We start from the raw sequence: 19,004 nt of genomic DNA, 5'->3' as shown, positions 1-19,004 counted from the left end.
TACACAGAAACTCCAGTGTTAACTGAAATTAATTTGGAACTTGTTGAACTCTGGAGCTAGATGGGAAATTGTCCTCCTTTTCTTTTTTGTAAAGTTGTCTTTTAATATATATAGAAAAATATTCACAAACAGCAAACCAAAATGTAACAAGGGTATATACAATGGCCATAAAATCCTATTCTGAAAAGCTACTGGAGTCAGAATAAGCTACAAAGTCTAAAGCTTGAGCATCTTTGATCAACAAGGTTTTTTTGTCCAAAAACCGATGATGTACTTCATCACACTACATCGCATAAAAGGCCGACAGAGAGCTAACTTCACTCTCAAAAACATACACCAGATCTTCCACACAGTGAACAATGCAGAAACCCTTAGAGATGGCGATGCACATCTTTTGGCAATGTTTGCTAAGAGTTGTTAAGAATTCATTCATTACTCTGTTCTCGTTCAACGAATCACTGGAATATAATCCTCTTTCAAGACCAATATCATAGATGCTTAGCAAGGGCATTACTCTATGATTGCATAATGAACCAACCTCTCAATTCCTACTTCTATTGGTAAGGGTACCTATAATGTCTAATAATTGGTGGACTGATGTTCTACCTGAGATCCCCTTGTCTCTCAGGGGATGTCTTTTGGGTTCACTGGGCAATTTGTGATGTTGTTTAAGGATATCTTCTAACTCAATAGCTTCATAGCTAGGTTCTTACCTTGCAAGAATACATAGCACCTTGCCCTAACATTACTCCCTCCTTTTCTGGCTAACTTCTCCATTCAATGTCAGCTATTGATTCGTGCAGGTGAGGTATGAGCAAAGGCATTTCCAAGAACCAGGGCTGCGCATATCCAAAAACGATTAGAATATACAACTCTAGAGGGGTATAGACATATTTTTCCACCCTGAAAGTGTGTCTAGATAGAAAGATGAGGTGTTGAGGTATAATTTTGAGTACCCATACACCCTACAACTTCTACGGACAACACTTCTTACATTTTACATCAAATATTACATAAAAATCCTGTTCAGCGGGGGAATTTTGACAATTAAAAACTGACCTCCAAACATAACCAAATTTTGCGAAACTTCGGACATGATCTAGTATGGTATTTTACATCAACTCTATACACTAGGACTCACCTAAGACTTTACCATCAAGCCTCACTCTAGCTTTGGGGGATATGTGGGAGAAAAACTTAACCAATTATTTAGTGTTGATAAACACAAATAATTAGCTAAGGAAAGAAAACTCCTTAGAGTGAACTCTCTAGCAAAAATTTTAACCTACCTAGATGTGTTACATGGCTTTATATTCATCATACTAGAATTTGGATTATAATTGATGACCAGAAGTTGAATGATGATGATGAATTCTGAAAATTCTGACTTTCTGACCATGATTGAATGCTCAAAAATATACTATGCTTATGGGGTAGTTGACTAATCCTCAAATGTATATTTGAGTGGTCAAAAGGTTTAATCCCATTCTTTTTTTCCCATATAACATTTTTTGAGAAATCTAGGGCAGCCAAAGAAGTGATGATTTCTCTAAACTTGATAACTGCTTTGTGATATACTAAATATTTTCTTGCTTATGAGATTTAATTATTCTTGTAGTTCTTATTATTGTGTTCTTATCATCAAAACAATTATCTCAATATGAAGATCAAAGTAGACAAGTGCACACAAGATATAGGCTGCTAGCCAGGGCCAAAACCTATCCTAAAAACCCACAAGAAATTCTTCTCTTCTTATAGAATCGTCAAATGACGAATTCCAAGACCCTTAGACCCAAGACCAAGACCCCTCCAAGACCAAGTCAACCTTTCTTTCAATATATTGCTGCTCAACAAAGTCAATTATAGTCAAAATTCTTCAAATTATCAACTTTGACCCCTGCAACACTTTTTCGCTCTCCTTTTTCAACACTACAATTTTTGGCCTTCCTGTAGTAGCTGCTACTTCGCATGTGTGGGAGTAATATGGTAAAAGAGGCCTTCCTCTTCCTTTGCTTAGGGTTCTTCTCTCTCCTTAATGATTTGACTTCTAAACTTTATCCTTTTTAACCAAACTTCAGCTCCTTTAGAAGACTGCAATTTGGACATTACTGCAACAAAATGATGCCCTAGTTTTCGCACGTGTGAGGGAATGAGTCACAAAATTCAAACTCTTGATTTCGGTTCTCCTTTCTGGAGATCTTTTCTTTGCTTGTCCCTTTAGGTCGCTTTCTTGTCCTTGTGATCGAGCTTCTTGGATGATATACCAAATGAGGTCAATTGTCTTCTTATATATGGTTGTCCTTGGAGTACGAATTGCCCTTATGAGGCCGACTTCATCTTCTTGCAGGCCAACTTGATGGTTGTTAGGCTGACTTGGCCTTCGAGGGACATTTGACACAACTTTGACTCAAATAAATTCTTTTGACTTGACACAAAATGCTCAAAAGGGTCTATTACATATAACAATGACTCTTTTGAATCCTAGACTCTATGACAAAACCTAGAAGCACACAATGGGTGCTTTGACCTAAAACAAATTGACCTAGGGCATGAAACCCATGCCAATAAAATAATAATAAATTTTCTCTCTTTTACATCAAATACATAAAATCAAGAGTACATAAAAGATTATGAATACCAAACCTAGTTACATATTTCAACACTCCCTCTTAACTAGGGAGCTATTCATAATACATAGAAGGTACATGGACATTCTCATATTGAAGAATTCTCATAAGAAGAGTCGGACTCGTAAGCCATCTCATAAGCTATATTTTTAGCTTATATCAGTGCATCTCATCATATCAACCAGCATTGTCATATAGCAAGGCCTTGACTAACAACTCTATTTCTCCACTAGATTAGAGCACAATGTTGAGGAGATAATGATATATAGACACCTTCATCATTTTCTCTCAAGGCACATACCCCATCCGGATGTTCACAAGGTATGTCCTTTTAAGACCATCCCCTTCTTGGATTTATACATCCTCAAGGAATCTCCTCTTTGACTACTCTTACCGATTGGATGCTCTACCTCATCCTCAAAGAGTATCGGTACTAGTCTCAGATGCTTACCCAATCCTCCATTCTTTCTTCATGATATGAAGACGAGAACGATGTGTCTATCTCTCCCTCTTAACTAGGGAATTATTTTCAACAACAGCTATCTATTCTTTCGTGGAGATCATGATACTATCAACTTCTTGTAGGGATCCTCTTTCTGCATCATCAGGTCATGAACAAACTTCAACTTCTACATCATAGAGCCATCTTCTTCCATAACTTCTTCGTAGGGCTTCGGCCAAAACATAGTGTTGAACCAATTAATGTTAGTCATGTGATCCATCTTTTCATCGGAAAGTGATCTTCTTTGTCATCATCTAGTTATTTTCATATTGCTACCTTCTTCCAAGTCGTGTTCCTCTCAGAATCATCCATCCAAATCTATGTGTACTAGTGGTAGGTGAATTTTTACAACCTTCTACCAGTAGCCCTACTCCAATCCAACCAGATGCTCTCAAAAAATCAAAAGTGAACATCAAACCAAAATTACCTCTTTATGATGGCCCTTCGTCATAACATTTGTTTCTGCAACATTAACATCCTTTTGAATCCATCTCCAAGTCTTCCATTACTCAGGTTATCCTTCTTCATCATACTTATCAAGGTCTTCATAACTTCTTCATGGAGATGTCATAGCCAATCCCTTTTAACATCAGATGTTGATTAGGTAGTTGTAGACACATCTTCACGAACTCTCCTTTCAACTTCATCACATATTTCTTCCTTGGGATCTCTATACATAGCTCTTCTTGCATAGAGACAATTGTTGTCCACCACCTCATATGAGGTCATATGATGTTGATTCTATCATGTCATAATGTAGAAGAGTTCAAGGCATATTGTTTTATGCCTTTATGTTTAATTTAGACGGAAGAGTTCCTTCTTCTTCAATCATGCTCATGAGATAGAGCATTCTAAAAATTCTATCTGCAATTAAGTGATGACATGATTTTATCTATCTATTAAAAGTTACCAAATATATGCATACCTCTTCCTTCATATGGTCATCTAGACTTCCTTTAGCAGCTTCCTTTTCTCTTGCTTGAAGATGAAAATACTTCAACTAAATTATCACGATGCACTTCTTTGTCACCATACCTTCATCCTTCCAAACTGTGGATCCCACACTAGGTGGAATGTAGACTATCTATGTAACACTTGCTTCTTCCAAGTAGAGGTGAACCTTTTCAACAAAGATTCTGGTGGAGGATCTTGATGATCTTTTTCTACAAATACTTCATTCTAATGATGATGAGGTGTGATGAGCTCTTATCTTCCAATCTTGCTAGATGACTTACTCCAATTGTGAAAACTGCTACTTCTACTGTCCTTTTGTGCTTCTAATAATGATGCCATCTCATTCACTGCTACCTACCATAATTGTAATGCTTCTACCATTACTGTTGTCTTGAAAATAAACTTAATGTATGAGAGACCTTTAATAGTAGAGGTATTTCACTTCTTCCTTCATAGATTTCTTCTCTTATGGTTCTTCTACTTCTTCGGTCACATGGGCTTCACTTCTTTTCTTCTCTTGTTGCCCTTCTTGAGTTTAGGACAATTCCTTCTGAAGTGCCCATATTCATTACATTCATAACACTGAATCTTAGACATGTCAATTTTCTTATGAAATTTCTTTCAAGGCTCGAATTTTCCTTTCTTCCTTGTCATAGTTGCAAATGCTTTTGTTTGCTCATTTGATCCAACGTCATTCTTAGCTTTTTAATCTAGTTTCTTCAATCTTACATGATGCCCATATATCACTGAATGGTGTACCTTCCTTCTTTCAATAGATGCTTGATACAAAGTTGCCCTATTCATCTAGTAGTGCATTGAGTACACAAATGGTCATCTCTAGATCTAACATTGCTTCTCCTAGCTCTTGTAGTTGATCTCTAATTTGAGATACCTTCATGAGATATGAAGCTATACCTTATTCTTTTGATACTTTCATTTTGTATAATTCGGTTCTTAAAGATATTATTTCCCGAGTTGTACTTACAGAGTACAACTCTACCGACTTGTCATAGATCTCTTTCGATGTCTTCAATTTTTCTACAAAGAGAATGAGAGAATACTTGATAGATTCAATGAGGATTCTTTGAGCCCTTATTTCTCCTTTCCTATATTTTGATGATGCTTGATATTGTTCTTGAGGAAGTTTTGTGATGGAGCCCTTGACATACTCAAAAACTTCATTTTCTATGAGAATCAAATCTATTATCTTCTTCCATGCAAGGTAGTTTGATGTACCAACAAGTTTATTGTTCTCCTTGCAGAATAGTCATTTGATTTGAAGGATGAGATATAAATATAAGGTACTTACTTGACAAATGAAAACGCCTCCTTGTTGATGATGTCTTCCACTAGAGTGTGAGATTTAGAATAAGGTAGGGATGATCTACATTCTTCAAAATGATGGTCCCTTTTCTTCAACATGAGAGAGAGATGTTCTTCTTCCTTCACAAATGCTTGAGGTCTGATCTTTTCTTCAATATGAGGGAGATCACTTTGATTCCTTTGATGATAATGAATTGCTCTTCTTGCTTCCTTTGGACGATGATGTAGAATGTGGAGGCTTCCCAAAATACTTTTAAATGTGTAAAATCCTTCTTTTTTTGAGATGGAGGTGCGATCTTTCAGGTCTTCTTTTCTTCTTCCAAGAGTTCTTCCTTCAAGATGATAGGATCTTTGTGATGTGATGACTAGATCTCCTTGATGTTCCTCCTTTTATATTTGGCCCTTATGATCTTCAAGTTGCCTTTCCTTGTCACCTTAGCTCTGATACCATGTTGAGAAATCTAGGCAGCCAAAGAAGTGATGATTTATCTAAACTTCATAACTGCTTTGTGATATACTAAATCTTTTCTTGCTTATGAGATTTACTTCTTCTTGTAGTTCTTATTATTGTGTTCTTATCATCAAAACAATTATCTCAATATGAAGATCAAAGTAGACAAGTGAGCACAACATATAGGCTGCTAGCCAGGGCCAAAACCTCTCCTAGAGAGGAAAACCCACAAGAAATTCTTCTCTTCTTATATAATCTTCAAATGACGAATTCCAAGACCCATAGACCCAAGACCAAGACCCCTCCAAGACCAAGTCAACCTTTCTTTCAATATACTATCGCTCAACAAAATCAATTATAGTCAACCTTCTTCAAATCCTCAACTTCAACCCCTACAACACTTTTTCACTCTCCCTTTTCAGTCCTACAATTTGTGGCCTTCCTGCAATAACTGTAACTTCGCATGTGTGGGAGTAATATGGTAAAAGGGGTCTTCTTCTTCCTTCGCTTAGGGTGCTTCTTTCTCCTTAATGATTCGACTTCTAAACTTGATCCTTTTTACACCAAACTTCAAATCCTTTCGATGATTGTAATTTGGACCTTGCTGCAACAAAATGATGCCCTACTTTTTGCACATGTGAGGCAATGAGTCACAAAATTCAAACTTTTGATTTCAGTTCTCCATTCTTGAGTTCTTTTTTTCTTCACTTATCCCTTTAGGTCTCTTTCCTATCCTTGTGATCGAGCTTCTTGGATGATATACCAAATGAGGTCGATTGTCTTCTTATATATAGTTGTCCTTGGAGTACGCATTGCCCTTATGAGGTTGAATTCATCTTCTTGCATGCAGACTTGATGTTTGCTACATTGACTTGGTCTTGGAGGGTCATTTGACACAAGTTTGACTCAAATAAATTATTTTGACTTGATACAAAATTCCCAATAGGGTCTATTAGATATAACAATGACTCTTTTGACTCCTAGACTCTATGACAAAACCTAGAAGCACACAATGGGTGCTTTAACCTAAAACAAATTGATCTAGAGCATGAAACCCATGCTAATAAAATAATAATAAATTTTCTTTCTCTTTTACATCAAATACATAAAATCAAGAATACATAAAAGATTATGAAGAACGAACCTAGTTACATATTTCAACACTTCCTTAACTAGGGAGCTATTCATAATACATAGAAGGTACATGGACATTCTCATACTGAAGAATTCTCATAAGAAGAGGCGGATTGGTAAGCCATCTCATAAGCTATCTTTATAGCTTATATCAGTGCACCTCGTCATATCAACTAGCATTGTCATATAGCAAGGCCTTGACTAACATCTCTATCTCTCCACTAGATTAGAGCACAATGTTGGGGAGACAATGATTTATAGACACCTTCATCATTGTCTCTAAAAGGCACATACCCCATCTGGATGTTCACAAGGTATGTCCTTTTAGGACCATTCCCTTCTTGGAATTATACATCCTCAAGGAATCTCCTCTTTGACTACTCTTGCCTATTGGATTCCCTACCTCATCCTCAAAGAGTATCGGTATCAGTATCAAATGCTTACCCAATCCACCATTATTTCTTCATGATATGAAGACAAGAATGATGTGTCGATCTTTCCCTCTCAACAAGGGAGGATCTTCTCATTCCTTCACATGAAAGGAATATACCCAAGCTCCCTCTTAACTAGGGACTTGTTTTCAACAACAACTATCTATTCTTCCGTGGAGATCATGATACTATCAGTTGCTTGTAGGGCTCCTCTTTCTACATCATCAAGTCATGAACAAACTTCAACTTCTACATCATGGACCATCTTCTTCTATAAATTCTTCGTAGGGCTTCGGCCATCTCCTACATCACTTCTCTTCAACGAAACATAGTGTTGAACCAATTAATGCTAGTCCTGTCATCCTTCATTCCATCGGAAAGTGATCTTCTTTGTCATCATCTAGTTATCTTTCATATTGTTACCTTCTTCCAAGTCATGTTCCTCTGAAAATCATCCATCCAAATTTATGTGTACTAGTTGTAGGTGAATTTATACAACCTTCTGCCGGTAGCCCTATTCCAATCCAACCAGCTGCTTTCAAAAAATCAAAAGTGAACATCACACCAAAATTACCTCTTTATGATGGCCCTTCATCATAACATCTTTTTCTCCACCATCAAAATCCTTTTGAATCCATCTCCAAGGCTTCCATTATTGAGGTTATCCTTCTTCATCATACTTATCAAGGTCTTCATAACTTCTTCATGGAGATGTCATAGCCAATCCCTTTTAACATCAGATGTTGATTAAGTAGTTATAGACACATCTTCATGAACTCTCCTTTCAAATTATTCACATACTGCTTCCTTGGGATCTCTATACTTCTTCACATATTGTAAATTGGGAAAGAAGGTGGCCCTAAGTTTCTATAAACCAAGCTTATTCATGGTGGTAAATTTTAATTATGCACTTCTAATCTAGGATGAGAATGCAAGAGATGAGGAAATTAGAGATGCTTCAATGAGATTATAATAATGAGAAAAGTGCTCCAATGACAACAAGATAAGATCACTTAATGTCAAATATCACTATAAGAATCAGTTAGAGAAACACTTTGATATTACTCAATGAAATAATTATAGCAATGCTCCTTAATCACTTATATGTGCTTATTAGAATTTCTCCTTCACTTAGTAGATTTGCAAATTAGAACAAGCGAAGTCTTTCAAGATTTGCAAGAGCACTACAACAAGAAATTTAGGTGAGATTGCTAACAGTGAAATTAGATAGTGAAATGCAACAAAAATCGAACTATGCAATGCAACTAGAGAAAAGAAACAAGGAGCAGTTAGTGACCAAACAAAGGGTATCCTTGACAATGCACAAGAGACAAATCAAGAGAAATGTCAATGTCCTTGTAGATGCCCAATACCAATAATAACCACTTCAAGAAATGCACCAGACCTCCAAGTAAACTACTGTCAACAAAGATGAGCTTACTGCAGTATATATCAGTCCACTTAGTGATGAGATCAGTCACAAAATCATTCACAAGATGCAAGGAATAATGCCAAAGTTTAGTGACCAATTCTAGTGCTTAGATGCAAGGCAAGAATGTCAATGTAATGCCACTGTAGAAGAGATCAAACCTCTGCAAATTATATCAGACCTCTGCAATAATAATGCCAATCCTCTAACAGTCAAATCAAGACACGCAAATATGCATGAAATAATAGCCAAACACTTATAGTTAATGTGGGATTGATTTTGCAATTATTATGAGTTTAATTGAAGTGTTTTTAGGCTCAGATTAGGTGTCAACTTTAGTGATTAGGGTCTGCAATTGAGTCAAATTCAGATCTGATATGAGACAGTCAATAGGTGAGACAAGGATGAGAGCAACAAAGCCCTCAAGGGCTGAGGCCTGGGTTTTGACAGACAATGTGCTAGGAAGAGCAAATAAAATACAAAGTTTGAGCTACAAACAAGGTGCCCAAACGTCCACGTTCCACCTGCAGCCACAAATATGTTAACCCTAGGCTACAAACACAATAACTCACCTTTTAATTTGGCAGCGCCCAAGGGAAAAAAGGTTTACAGCCTTGCGGCTAGGCCTAAAAGGCTAATATTGACGGAGAATGATATTACCAAGCCCCAAAACAAAATAGAAAACCCTTCCCAAGTGATATATCAACCTGCAACAAAGGGTTAGTCCAAAAATTGTAATGGATAAGACCTTATATTTGTCAATTTCTCAATGAAAGACAATGCCAAACCTTGACAAGAGCAACAATTAGGCCTACAAACAAAGTATTAGTGCCAAAATCCAATTGCAAATGAGTTGTCTAGGGCTCCAATGCCTTGTATTAGGGTTATGAGTCACCTCCAAGATCTACACTAGGGTTTTAAGTCCCTCTAGGCTTGCGGCCTTGGCTCCAGAGACTACTTGGACCTGCGGCTAGGGCTATAGGCCCTTATTTCTTTTGCGGCTAGCTTGAAATAATCTCTACACACTTGAAATGAAGTTATTAGATCATAAGGGGCCAGATACACATTAAAACCCTCAAGATCTAGAGATACCTGCTAGATCAAGTGAGCTAGAATGCTTTTCTAAACCCAGTACCTAATGCAAGATACCTATGCAAATAGATAATCCAACTACTGGCAAATGAAATAATAACTTAGAAATTATATTCAGTAGAGCATTAGAGCACAATTCAGAACAACATTACCACAAGGAGCAGACAAGGAACACCATCGCAAGAGAAACCCCCAAAGACTTTGACATTATTATTGCAAAATAAGAACTACTTCTAGTAGCTTTACTCACAGCTTGCTTCAGATTTTTTGTCACAAGATAAGACATTTCATGCTTGCAAATGAGCAGCCTTAGGCTTCCTTATATAGAAAAATGAGAACTCTAGATCCTCTCCAAGTGGAAAAACAGTTAGTTTGACTTGATCCAAGGCTTGATCTTTGTCAAATTATTTTCATCCCTTGATAATTGTTGCATAAATCTCCAAGAAATTCGATCTCCTTGAAAAATGAGCTGGATAGTTCAAAATCGAACTTTCAAGTGCTTTTGGTCCATTGGAGAATCTTCAAAAACTAGAATTGTCGTAACTTGTGCAATTTAATCAACCACCAAGTCCAAAAAAATGACTTGCTGGAAAAATAGTCTTTCTAGTCCAACGAATTTCTAAACTGGGACATTCTACCTTGGAAATGAGGCATTTTAATTTTTCCTTTTGAAAAAGGTCCTCAATTATTTTTTATGTTTTTTTCCACTTGGAGGGAAATTAATTTTTTCTCTCATTTTATTTTTTGACAATTCATGGCTAATTTATTTAATTTACTTTTGCCAGAAAATTAATAGAAAGACTCGGGAGGGGATTACACATATTTTCCACCCTCTAAGTGGATCTAAAATATATTTTGGCAATGGTGTTCTAATTATGGGTAACCATTCACCAAAAGTAATCCTAGACAACACTTTTACATAAAAATATTACAATAATCAACCCTTTAGAAGGGGAACTTTACAATAGACATGACCTCCTTAGACTCAACCAAATTTTGCGACACAAGACACATGATCTAGTAATAAGTATGATAAAAATACATTGACTCGATACCACTAGGATTCACCTAAGACCTTATTAGAGGATCCCACTCTCACTTTGGGGGATGCTTGGCAAAAAAAACTCTGCTAATTATTCGTGTTTAGAAACACAAATAATTAGGGACGTTAAAAAACACCCTAGAGTGAAACCCTTTGTTAAGAATCAAAGGCTTACCTAGGTGATTTTACATGGCTTCATAGTAACACTAGAATCATTCTTACAATAAAATTGCAGAATTTGGGATTACAATGATGACAAAGACTTAAAAAAAAATTATTCATCATTGTGGACTCTGTTTCTTGGAACTGTTGACATACATACGCATGGTCAACAAGACTTGCTTTCAATTCTAAGGTTTCGGTCCTTGTCAACAAGGTATGCTTCAAGAAATGAATTGTAGACTGAGATAATTTGGTATTTCTGAAGATACTCAACTTCATTGAAGTGCTTCTCGAAAGATGAATACTCTTTGTCCTAGAAAGAATGGCCTAAGATAATAACACAGACTTCAGTCTCTTTAACAAGATTAAGACTCCTTCTCGAGACTTTTTCAGACCTCTAACAAGGGCTTCAAGTCTGATAATAACTTCGTAGTTTTAAGGCCAGTTACTTGGTCTGACTGAGATTATCAGACTTTTGGTATAGGCCCTAAGATGATTTGTGAAAGGTGGCTTAGGAGGGCAAGATTTGTCCTTTGTTTTTTATCTAGTGCATCTAGGGCTTGTTGACAATTTGAGTCCTAGATGAAGACTTCCTTATCAAGGTTTCTCTTTCAACCATAGCTTTGATACCATGTTGATTTTCTAGAAACAAGATAGACTAGATCAATTTTCAATGTGATAACCACTTCCAATGATAAGAAAAATCTTCTTAAATTGGGTGCTAGCAATGAGCCAATGGTTGTTCATGAAGCAGGAAAGAGGAGGGCAATGGCTATAGAAGAAGAGATATCCAAGCCATCAAACCCAGCTAAAGATAATAGATTGTTGAAAATGCTTGATAATCAAGGGAGAGAAGAAGCTGAGACAAGAGTGGCAAGGGCCACCTTTGCTTGTGGGATACCCTTTAATGTGGTTCGGTCCCCATATTCGCAAGATATGGTGAGAGCCATTAACACTTCCCCCCAAGGTTTCAAGGGGTCAAACTATGAAAAACTCAAAACATTCATGCTTGGAAAAGAAAGGCAACTTCTAGATGATGCTATTAGAATAATACTATTTAGTGTTTAATGCTCATTCTTATTAGCTGTTGCTATTTTTATCTTTTTAGCAGTTTCTTAGATGAAACTGGTTGTGATGTTTCTATTACTGTAAATATCTTTGTATTATTATTGAGCTTCATTTTGCTCATGAATCAATTCAATTCATTCATTCATTATGGTATCAGAGCAAAGGTATTTTTCGAAATAATTTTTCACTGTTTGAAAAATTTTGTTTCATTTCGAAATTGCTCTTTAGGGGTTTGGATTTTTTTATCGTGGCCACGTTCGAAATTATTTTTTTTCCAAGGGTTAGCATCTCCATTTGCAAAGAACCCTCTGTGTATGTCCTGCTTGGTCTGAGATCTGAAAGCTGTTTTTATATTTACCGAATCAACAGCAAAATTGAGAACAATCCATGCAGAAATTCGAACCAGTAACCGGACACACAGATCTTGAAGAAAGATCATTTGGGCTATGATGTTTTGATTGGATGAGATAGTCCAACGCCCGCTCATCTGGTGGCTACAGCTTCTGTCGCGACTGCACCCCTGCACCCTGTTCGATCCGAGGGTACCTGTTTCTAGAATCTGGGACGTCTGCAGTTTTTCTTGGTGCGGTGTTGAAGCGGTTCATTTTTGCCCATTTCATTTTGAAGTGCACCATCACGAGGCCAGTCTTTACCGAAGCCCTCAGCAAAATCTCGTTTTTTTTTTTTTTGGGCCATTCTAGCACAGCCATTTGCCGTGCGAGGCACCGATTTTTGTTTTATCTTCGTTCAACGTCGAGAACATTTTGGTGGGCCGCCATCATATGCCCAGGCACCGTCAGAGGTTCAGAGCACGGAACCCTGAGTTCTCCGTTCTTCATGACTGCTCAGTCTCGACGAATCCTCAACGTTCAAACAGCTTCTACGTAGTTCACGTTCGATCGATCCCTGAAGACGCCTGACATCCACGCGGAAGCATTCGACTGTTTGAAATCCACGCAGAAGCATTTGATTGTTTGAAAAACAGCGTTGGGCGTTGATACCCCGTGCCAGACGAACCATCTGACGCCGTTCGCGTTTGCAGCTGTGCAGTGGTCAATAAACTGCCAGTTTAATACAGTGTGTGTTTGGCGTAGTGCTCAGGTACTGACGCTCACCGTTTGGAGAAATACCGTGAGTGTTCTTCGCTGCAAGCTGAGAAATCACGCACGCTTCCTCGCTAATCCGTCACGCTTCCACATTCCTGAGAAAGTCCCACAGTTCAGAAACGGAAGTTCTGTAATAATTTTTTTTTCGAATCCCATCGAGGAACGGGATCAATCTCAGAGGAACCAAATTTATTCAGGAGTTCGAGTTCATACTTGTTTGAAGGATAAAATTGCTGTAGCTCAAGCTTCTCTGTCTAGCAGAAATCACGTTCTTCCTACAGGTCAAATTGATTCATATATTGCTGGAGTTGTGCTAGGCTTGTGGCTGAATTTAGGACCAAGCTGTCTCTGTCCCTGACCGTGTGTAACCATCTCTGCCGCTGTGCATAGAGCATACTATCTGTGGGCAGCGTATTTCTCTTTTAGCCATTTTCTCAGTCATATTTGCTGGCATTTGACCAAGAGTTGAATCTTATTTCCAGCACTTGTTCGTTTTTTGTTGTTGTTGTCCGGATCTATATTAAAATCTGTACCAGACTCCTTTGTTGTTTTCCGTGTCTTGGGAAACGTACAGATGGACTCTCTGACTGGTTTATTGACTTCCGAGCAGACAGAATCTGCCTTTCACGCCTTTATGGCCAAAAGGTCTTCAGATCATGTCCCGTCTTTTGCCTGGTACATTGACTCTGGTGCATCACGCCATTTCTCTCACAGGCGTGACTGGTTTATTGACTTCTCACCTTTCAGTGATTCTGTGGTATTCGGCGAAGGTGAAAAGTACACAGTGGTTGGCAGAGGTACAGTTCAGATCCAGTCTGGTGGGCGCACACTCATCTTCCTGAATGTGTATTATGTTCCTGGTATGGAAATTAATCTGTTGTCTGTCAGCCAGATTATGAGGAACTCTCCTCAGCTTGATGTAGTGTTCAGTGCGCACAAGTGCTCCATTATCGACAGGGAGACTAGTCTTACAATCGATGTTGGCCTAGAGGATCATGGTCTATACAGGCTTCTTGACACTGGTGATTCTCCAGAAGTGGCTCTAGCAGCATGTGTTTCTCCCATCAGCACTCTGTGGCATCAGCGATATGGGCATCTAAACATGCAGTATCTCTCTCAGCTCTCTCGGGAGGGACTTGTGTCAGGGTTACCTGATATTCAGACTCAACAGTTGGGCGTATGCGGCGCTTGTCAAGCTGGCAAGCAACATCGGTCTTCATTCAAGGATGGAGAATCTTGGCGTGCATCTAAGGTACTCCAGTTAATTCATGCTGATATTTGTGGTCCTATGAATACATCTTCTATTACTGCTTGCAAATATTTTTTGCTTATTGTAGATGATTTCAGTAGAAAGATGTGGGTGTATTTTCTAAAAAATAAATCTGATGCATTTAGTACCTTTCAGAAGTTTAAAACATTAGTTGAAAAAGAGTCTGGCTGTAATATCATGACTCTTAGGACGGATAACGGGGGGAATTTTGTTCTTCTGCCTTTTCCAACTTCTGTGATACTCATGGCATCAAACGCCAGTTAACTACACCCTACACTCCTCAGCAAAACAGTGTTGTCGAACGCCGCAACCGTACCATTATTGAAATGGCTCGTTCCATGTTACAACACAGGAGTGTTCCGAACAAATTCTGGGCTGAAGCAGTATTTACTGTTGTCTATCTTCTTAACCGATCACCCACTCAGGCTGTTAAGGGGAAGACTCCCGAAGAGGTTTGGTCTGGCCGTAAGCCTAAGATCAGTCACCTCAAAGTATTTGGCTCAGTTGCATATGTTTGGATTCCAGCTGCTAAGCGCTCTAAGTTGGATTCCAAAAGCCAGAAACTCATGATGACAGGGTACAGTGATCATCACAAGGCCTATAGACTGATAGATATAGCCACTGGTCGTCTTAGCTTCAGTCGGGATGTAGTATTTGATGAAGACAGAGGATTCTTTCAGTCTTCTCCTTCTGAGCAGTGTTCTGAGGATCAGCCTCACAGTGTTCTTCTTCCAGTAGGTCCACCTGATGGGAGGGATGATGCAGCATCAGTGTTTGATAATACACTACCTGAGCTTCCTCCGGAAAATAACCCTCCTCTTGCTGCCCCTATTGTTCTTGAGCCTTCTCCACCTCCTCCTGATATTGGTTCCTCTACTCTTCGGCCTAAATGGTGGGCTAAAACCATTGGTGATCTCCGGGATGATGAGCTCCTTGAAGGTAGAACTTCTAGACATAAGAGCAAACAATAGTCTACAGTAAATTTTGCTCTTATGGCTAACCTACACAGTGTTTTTGAGCCTCAAACCTATTCAGAGGCTAAGGGTACATCTGAGTGGGAACAGGCTATGGAAGCTGAATTCCAGAGTCTTCAGAAGAATCACACGTGGACCCTTTCTGATCTTCCTGCAGGGAAAAAGCCCATCAGCTGCAAATGGGTGTATAAAGTGAAATACAAAGCTGACGGAACCCTAGACAAGTATAAAGCTCGTCTTGTGGCTCGAGGGTTCTCACAGAAGGAAGGCATCGACTATGAGGAGACTTTTGCTCCTACAGCCAAGATGAGTACCATACGGCTTGTCCTTGCCCTAGCAGCTCAGTTCAATTGGAAAGTTCATCAGATGGATGTAAAGAGTGCTTTCCTAAATGGTGACTTACAGGAAGAAGTCTACATGACGCAGCCTCCAGGATTCAAGGTTGTCGGTCAAGAACAGAAAGTGTGTAGATTAGCTAAAGCACTCTATGGATTGAAACAAGCTCCTCGGGCTTGGTACATGAAAATTGATCAGTACCTGACAGATCATGGCTTCCAGCGGAGCCCATCTGATGCAAACCTGTATATCAAGCATACTGGTGATGATATTTTGTTTGTGGTTGTCTATGTGGATGACCTTATCATTACTGGCAGCTCTGCACATTTGATCCATGGGATCAAACAAAACTTATGCAACACCTTTGACATGACAGACTTGGGACTTCTTCATTACTGTCTGGGGGTTGAAGTCTGGCAGACTGAGAACATCTTTCTCTCTCAGTCCAAGTATGCCAAAAATCTTGTGGACAGGTTCAGAATGCAGGATTGCAAACCGGCCACGACTCCTATGGAACCAGGACTCAAACTTTCAGCTCAATCATCCTCCCCCCTTGTGGATGAAACTTTATTAGTGGGCAGCCTCATCTACCTTACTGCCACTAGACCTGACATCAGTTTTGCAGTGAGCTACATTTCCCGCTTCATGTCAGCCCCTAAGGCTGATCATTGGATAGCAGCAAAGCGTGTGCTACGATATGTGCGTGGCACCCCTGATTATGGACTCCTATACACTCGAAGTTCTGATCCTATACTCAGTGGTTACACAGATTCTAACTGGGCCGGTTCGGTTGATGACTGTAAATCTACAGTTGGGTATGTGTTTAGTCTAGGATCCGGTGCTGTCACCTGGACTAGTAAGAAGCAGCAGGCAGTGGCTCTCTCCTCAACAGAAGCAGAGTATCGGGGAGTAGTTAAGGCATCCCGTGAGGCAGTTTGGCTTCGACATATGCTTGCAGATATGCATGTTTCCCAGACAGGTCTTACTCCCTTGTTTTGTGATAATCAGGGAGTGCTCAAACTTGCCAAGAATCCAGTCTTTCATGAACGAACAAAGCATGTGGAAACCCATTGCCACTACATTCGCCAGCTTGTTGAAGACGGATCCGTTCAGTTACGATATGTTCCCACAACGGAGCAGCCCGCAGACATCTTCACCAAGCCTCTTGGTCCTGATAAGTTTGTAAAATTCAGAGGGTCTATTGGTGTTGTAAATAGATTGAGCATTAAGGGAGGGTATTAGAATAATACTATTTAGTGTTTAATGCTCATTCTTATTAGCTGTTGCTATTTTTATCTTTTTAGCAGTTTCTTAGATGAAACTGGTTGTTTCTATTTCCTAATAGAAACTTGATGTTTCTATTACTGTAAATATCTTTGTATTATTATTGAGCTTCATTTTGCTCATGAATCAATTCAATTCATTCATTGATTAGATGCTTTGAAACCCATCAGTAACTCATGGGGTAGCACATGGGTTTCGAGTATCTCAGATGGTTGGACTGAATATAAGGTGTAGGACATTGGTTAATGTCATTGCATCATCACAAGAAGAAGCCATGTTCATAAAAGCACAGGATTTGTTCGAGTGAGGTAAAAGAAAACAAATTCATTGAAGAAATTTTAACTTTTGCTATTGAAGAGGTGGGGTCAGAAAAAGTGGTGCAAGTTATCACTAATAATGCACTTGTCTGCAAAATTGCAGGGCTTATTGTTGAAAGCATATACAATCATATTTTTTTGGACTCCTTGCATTGTATGCAATCTAAATCTGATTTTAGAAGTTATTGAGGCTAAGACAGAATGGATTAAGGAGGACATAGGGAAGGCAAGGGAGATTATAAAGTTCATCACTAATCACCACCAGTCACAAGCAAACTATCAAGAATACTCCAAATTGGAGATGCTCAAAGTTGTTGAGACAAGATATGCCTCTAACTTCATCATGTTGCATTGCATTCTTGAAGTCAAACCTGCATTAATGAGTATGGTGGTGGGTGCAACTTCGGGCGAGTGGAGACAATCAGATCCAAAGAGGGGAAGTATGGTGAAGAGGGTGTTGATTGATGAAGACTGGTGGATCAAGATTTATTTCTTGCTGAAGTTCACAAAACCTACATTTGATCTTCTCCAAGATGAAGACACAAACAATCCTTTTTTGGGAGAGATTTATGATGGCATGGATGCCATGGTTGAGAAAACCAAGGAAATTATTTCACAAGAGGCTCCCACTCTTCATTTTGTTGATCTTGATTTTGCAGAGAAAGTAAGGCTCATCATTGTTTCGAGGGGGAATGACTTAAACACCCCATTGCACACTTTGGCACATGCTCTAAATCCGAAATTTTATTACGAAGAATTCATTTCTCAAAGCAATGGAAAGAGAAAGTCCCCACATAAGGACAAAGAGGTGGTCGTTAGAGTGAAGAAATCCTTTTAAAGGTTGTTTTCATCTTCTTTACAAACTGATGTGAGGGAGGAATTTGCCTATTTTGCTACTAGATTAGACATATCGGTGTTGGAAGAGAGAAGGACCATGAACCCTGTTAAATGGTGGAATTTCATGGGGAAAATGGTGTTTATTTGCAAAGGCTTGCCACTTGTATTCTATCACAAGTGGCAAGCTCTTCATCCGCAGAACAGAATTAGAGCACCTACAGTTTCATTCATAATGTGAGGTTGGGATTGCAGAAAGATGAGGACCTTGTATATGTGCATTCAATCCTACGCCTTGTGTCTCACAAGGGTGAAGAATATACAAGTGGACCTCATAAAGAGTGGGATATGGATGCAGAATGCCCAAACTTGGAGATCTCTCTTGCTTCTCTTGATGTTGGTGGCAGTGGTGATGCAACTGGAAGTGGAATTGCCTATTCTTCCAATCCACAGATTGGTTCTGTTGAACAAGCATCTTGTTCTATTTTTTATGATGAGGATGAGGATTATGATGATTAGTGATATGTAATTTTATTTTCCTTTAGCTCATGTTTTATTTCAGTTTTAGCACATATAGCCTCATGTATAAAGGTTGGTTTTGGAATCTTAGATGTATAGCCTCGTCTATAAAGGCTAATTTTGGATTTTGCATTATGTAATCATCTATG

At 38.7% G+C, this 19,004-nt stretch overlaps 1 protein-coding gene across 1 annotated transcript in view; it reads right to left on the bottom strand.

Moving 5' to 3' along the window:
- Nucleotides 1–19,004, bottom strand: part of LOC149237038 (callose synthase 3-like) — a 305,860-nt gene that overhangs the window by 75,379 nt on the left and 211,477 nt on the right. The gene's annotated exons all lie outside the window — the stretch shown is intronic.

This window comes from Pinus tabuliformis, chromosome 8 (assembly GCF_031772625.1).
Source record: "Pinus tabuliformis cultivar Carrire ecotype Pingquan chromosome 8, CPIR1, whole genome shotgun sequence".
In the NCBI taxonomy this organism is placed as follows: domain Eukaryota; kingdom Viridiplantae; phylum Streptophyta; class Pinopsida; order Pinales; family Pinaceae; genus Pinus; species Pinus tabuliformis.
The sequence above is the reverse complement of the archived record's forward strand: the minus strand, read 5'-3'. Positions and strand labels throughout refer to the sequence as shown.